Consider the following 6,255-nt stretch of genomic DNA (forward strand, 5'->3'; position numbering starts at 1 on the left):
AGAGAGGGATATGCTTGACCAATTTTGTCCATGTAGCAGTTTGGAGAGCCTTGACCAAAAAAGAATGAACGGTGACTCTTCATTCTTTTGAATGAAGTGGGGCTTTATCTGCTTCTGGCTGACAGAGATTGCTAGAATCAAATAGGTAAGATTCCATGAAACTTTTGAGAGAGTTGTACTAACAAAAGAACCAGAAGCCCATGACTATTTCAGACCTAAAATGACTCTTGGTCACCCAGATGCCCATACACAGAAAGTGATCTGATAAAAAGTAACACAACAGGGGTGCCTGGGTGGCTCTGTAGGTTTGAGCATCTGACTCTTGGTTTCAGCTCAGCTCATGATCCCAGGGTTGTGGGATCAAGCCCTATGTTGGGTTCCATGCTGAGAGTGGAGCTTGCTTAGGATTCTTTCTGTCTCTCTCTCTGCCCCTTTCCCTCTCTTGTGCACTCATTCTGTCTCTCTCTCAAGTTTAAAAAAATGAAAAGGAAGACCCTCCAAGAGGGCAGAGCTAAGAGCCATGGAGAACAGTGAGCAAAAGATTTCCTCATCACAGTATTTTCAGAACAGTCCTAATTACAGAACAGTCCTCACTCCCAGAGTATATGGCCCTCACTTTGTCTGCCAGTGGGATTTCAGAAATAGTACATGACCTAATGACTCCTGTGCGCCTTCCATTTTTTTCCTTACCACCAATGGGATTGTTTATTGCTATCACCCTATCTTTGCTCTACCCTATATATTGGGTATGTGGCATGGAGTAGAGGGAGATCAACTGTGTTTTAATTTCAGAGATCTTTGGACCAACAGCGACCACATCTGATTCTGATAACCACAGCGCATTATGCTTTGATATAAATGAGCATTTGAGATCATCTCCCTTATCAAGGGTTGAGTATCTCACACGATGGGAAGAAGAATGTACTGGAAATTTGGTGATCAGATTTGCAGTCTATGGGAAGCCCTCCCAAGTGCTTGCCAGTATTCCGTTCTCTTTTACTTCTGGCAACCCAGATGACTGCACTTTTCCAGCCTGCTGAAATTAGGATAGCTATGTGAAATATGAGTGAAAATGACATATGTCCCTTTGGGGCAGAAGTATTTAATTCCATTTCAAGAATTTCTGGCTCTCTGCTCCTCTATTAAGCTGGACCCTAAATAACCCCAGTTGGAATGGCAGCATTAGGAGATGGTGTTGCCTCCATCGGACTATGAGGAACAGATCCTTTTGCCAACCAACTTTGGGTATCTAGCTTCAGTGACAAATTCAAATTTGTCCTTTAAAGTCACTAAGAAACAGGACACCTGGGTGGTGGCTCAGTCGCTTAAGCGTCTGTCTTTTGGTTTTGGCTCAGGTCATGATCTCGCAGTTTGTGAGTTCGAGCCTTGTATTGGGCTCTGTGCTGGCAGTGTGGACCTGCTTGGGATTTCTCTCTCCTCTCTCTCTCCCCCTCCCCAATTCATGCTGTCTCTGTCTCTCTCAAAATAAATAAATAAAATTTAAAAATTAAAAAAAAAGAAAAAGAAAAAGAATAAAGTCACTAAGAAGCATTTGTTGTTCTTATTAACCCATCATAGCTTAGTTTATTCCAATACAGTCCTGTTTTAGTAAGTGATTTTGTAGAACATGAGATTATAGTAAAACCTTGGATTGTAACTTGTTCTGCAAGTGTTCTGCAGGAGGAGCAAATATTTCTAATAAATTTTAACTTGACAAACAAGCGATGTCTTACAATACAAGTAGTATATGACGCTGAATGTCACATGATCACAACTGACCAATGGTTCTTCTCTTTCTCTCTGGCTGCAGGATTGTAGGTGATCATCAGTGCAACATCACATTTCCACGAAATCCTCAAAAGGAGGCAAAAGCAAGTGTCATTGGATAGGTTCCTTGTTAAAGTTGCATGAAAAGAAAGATTCCATTGAGCCAATAGATAGCAGAGATTCCATGAATGATAATGAAAGTCATCCTACACAATAACCCTTCTCTCTCCAGTCTCCCTCACACCAGCCACAAAGTTTTTCAAAGGTAAGCACAGGTTCATTTGTTTATTGTTGTTTATATTTTGTATTTTCTTAATTATTTTGTATTATATCACAATATAGTAATCATTTTTATATGAATACTTTTGGGTTGTGGAACGAATCATCTGAGTTTCCATTATTTCTTGTGGGGAAATTCGCTTTGATATACAAGTGCTTTGGATTACAAGTGTGTGTCTGGAACCAATTATGCTCACAAACTAAGGTTTGACTGTACTTAGAAACTCAAATACCAGCTCTAGAAGACCGACCTGTACTGAATGCAAATGGTTTATCACCTGCCTCCTCGACAGACCATAGATTTCATGAGGGTCAGGATTCTCTATCTTCTTTGCTGTTCTATCTCCCCAGTACCTAGTACAGTACCTAAGATAAGATAGGTTCTTAATACTTATTTTTTAAATAAACGAGTGTGTGCCTGAGCATAACAAATTACTGCTCTTATACTCCATTTCATCATCTCAGAGCAATAACTTGATTCTGTGTCCACAGTCCTGAAAGTAATAATTAAAGATTAGGACTACTTATGTAGATCAACTCATCCATATCTTCAAAAGAGAAAGGACTTGTTACACCAGGATTTTTCATTTTTGATACTGGGCCAATCCTACAAATAAATACTAAACTTGCCATACACACACAATTTAGTTTTCCTCCTCAAAAATGAATAGACATTGAAAGAAAAGAAAATTTGTCACCCTGTGAGGGACAAATACTCTTTCCTAGCAACTGTGACAAACAGGGGAGAGAATACATGGATATTTTGCAGAATATCAAATGTTCTTACTGTGAGGGACAAATACTCTTTCCTAGCAACTGTGACAAACAGGGGAGAGAATACATGGATATTTTGCAGAATATCAAATGTTAACACATACACAATGTACTCGCTGGAAAGCAGTGATTTATTTTGACATGTGGTGGGCTTACTGTGAGACCAACATATGCTAAACCAATGCAGAAAATGCTGTTAACGTATAATTTAATGAATGCTTTATCTAAAATGTAGTCTTTGCTAATTGCTTAAAGTAGTGAGATAGTAGGTATTTAATTTATACTTAGGGAAATCGCTATGACAAGGTTAAGTTTTATCAGCTTGTTGGTCAATTTGTATTTTAATAATTGAATTCAAGTGTTGGAGGTATTTCGAAGTCTATTATGCCATAGAATCATAGTGAACCAAGGACACTTGGAACCCGCATTTTATACAATAACTTACATAAACAATTTTTTCTGTATACATTTTCTCTGATTTTCAAAGAAAACTTCTTCTACTTTCTCTTTTATGCACTCTGACAGAAGAAATAAAGAACACAACAGTTGGAAATGAAGATAAATAAAAACCCTCCTCTCACTTTTAGGTAAAAGAGTACCCATAGTCATTAAAAAACAGTAAGAAAATAAGAGAAATTCTCATAAGCATCTGAATCTAACATTTAGTACTTCCATTTCTTTAAATAACAAGTCTTTGGTTTTGCATATAATAATGAGTTCAAACTTTTGGGCTCCTACAATTAGGTCCTTACAAGGAGGTAAAAAGTTAGGGACACACGGGATTTTTCCTCATTTTCCTGAGACCTGAACGAAGGTCAACAGTAATTCAGCTACAGCTGCATTGCACCTCCCACTCTCTGCCCAGAAATGTCAACACAAAGAGGAGCTGATTTACCAACAAGAGTAGTGCAAGTTCAAAGACAGACAAATAATGGCCTTAAAAGTAGCCATCAAATAGAACTGAATACTCACCAATGATATCTTTCAAGAAGGAGGATAAATAAAGCCATTTTCATTACCTATAGCTTATCACTACAGAAACCGGTAAAAATTGCCCCAGGGCCAAAAGCTGCTGATCCCAGGAGGAAAGTCAAAGTCATAGAAGAGAGAGAATGCACCGAAGTGGAAACATAAAGGTAGTGTGTCCTTGTGGGAATTACTCTACAGCGTTTCCAGGGAGATGTGCATGTTTTTCCAAATCTCAAATCACATGAAAATGAGGTGAGACACTGAGAAAATTGAGAAAACCATAATTCTGCTGTGAGGTTTAATGTTTAATCAATACAGTGACATTACCAGTTCAAAGGAATCTACCAACATGGAAGAGAAACCAAGGAAGCAGGAAACACTAGCAGGTGTCTGGAAGGTGGAGGAGAGAAGGTCTCACTGGAAACCGCCACCATGTTGTAAGGCTGTCCTGTCTGCTGCCAAGAACAAGTCAGTCCTGCAAATAAAATCAAAGTTAAGACATTTATGTGCATAATACACTCCATACAATTCCTCTGAGTGGACTTCTAAAAAATATCAGGTTTTGTAGCAAAGTAAGTCCTTACATTGGCAACGCTGATGTGTGATTCTGTGAAGCACTGTCCATCTTGCTAGGGAACTGGAATGTTACTTTTCCTTTGATACTACCCCATAACAGTTGCTGGTTTCTCCACTGTTTGAATCTTCATTATGAGCTACCCTTAGAGGAAACGCAGAGCAAGGTGATGTAAACGTTGAATTTTATGGTGGAATATTCTTTCATAAAATCAGAAACTGACCTAAAACCCAAATTAGTACAACAACGTGTCAATTTCAACAGCAAAACTGAACCAGGGCAAGCAGACGAATATTTTTATCACTATAAAATTATTATAAAAGGATGGGCTTCAAATGTCCATCGACAGACGAACGGATAAAGATGTGGTATAGACATACAATGGAGTATTACCCGGTGATCAAAAAGAATGAAATCCTGCCATTTGCAACAATGTGGGTGGAACTAGAGTGTATTATAGTATATACACTATAGAGTGTATTATAGAACTAGAAGTGTATTACAGAGTGTATTTTACGAAGCAAAATAAGTCAGTCAGAGAAAGACAAATATCGTATGACTTCACTCATATGTGGAATTTAAGATGCAAAACAGATGAACATAAGGGAAGGGAAGCAAAAATATATGAACACAGGGAGGGGGACAAAACATAAGAGACATTTAGATATAAAGAACAAACTGGGGGTTGCTGGAGGTGGTGTGGGTGGGGTGATGGGCTAATTGGACAAGGGGACATTAAGGAGGACACTTGTTGGGATGAGCTCTGGGTGTTACATGTAGGGGGTGAATCACTGGATTCTACTACTGAAATCATTATTGCACTACATGCTAACTAACTTTGATGTACATTTAAAAATTTAAAAAAAAAAATGGGCTTGGGGCACCTGTATGGCTCAGTTGGTAGAACATGAAACTCTTGATAGTAGGGTCATGAGTTTGAGCCTTATGTTGAGCAGAAATTACTAAACTAAAATATAAAATAATAAAATAAAATAAATCAGCCCACTAAGATGTTTATCAGCTTACAAAAAAAAAAAAAAAAAAAGAGGACACGGGCTTATATGAAGGATACACCCTAGCACCCAACTTAAACAGGCTTTTGGACGCACTCATCAATCTGACTGATGTATGTTTACGTGACATGTGTGTGTTCGTGTGTGTGTGTGTGTGTGTGTGTGTGTGTGTGAGAGAGAGAGAGAGAGAGGGGGGGGGAGCGGGAGGGAGGGAGTGCAAATATGGCAAATTTAAAAAAAAAATACCATGGTCTGTAGCTGCAGCCACAGCCAACATGACGCTGAGAAAGAATATTATACCCATAATTGCTTATATTAGAAGAAAAATAAATGGTAGACATTAAACAAAGAAAACCCGGAAAAGTCCAAATGAAGTAAAAGGAATGAAATAATAAAATAAGATCAGAAATAAATAAGATAAAATACAAACATACAATAAAAACGATCAACAAAATCCAGGCTGGTACTTTGGAAAAGCCTAGCTTAAAAAAATCTCCATCAAGATTAATCCAGGAGAAAAAAAGCAGTCATAAATAAACAATATGAGTAATGCAAAGGGAAATTGAACTGATTAAGATTAAAAAGATTAAAAATAACACATGATGGGCTTCGTATCAGTATATTTGAAAACTTGGACGAACTGCACACACTCTTCAAAAAATACAAATTACCAAACAGATTCAAGAAGAAATAAAATATTATTGTTTGACACATTGAATCAATAGTTTGCATTCTTTCCCACAAGTACAGCATCAAGCCTAGACAGATTTTTAGGCAATTGCTATTAAATATTGTACTTAATAGAAGCAGTTATAATAGTAGTGGTAATAATAGTAATAATAATTACAAACTTCAACCAACGGGAAAAAAATGAAAAAC

Source organism: Panthera onca, chromosome A1, assembly GCF_046562875.1.
Source record: "Panthera onca isolate mPanOnc1 chromosome A1, mPanOnc1 haplotype 2, whole genome shotgun sequence".
NCBI lineage: Eukaryota > Metazoa > Chordata > Mammalia > Carnivora > Felidae > Panthera > Panthera onca.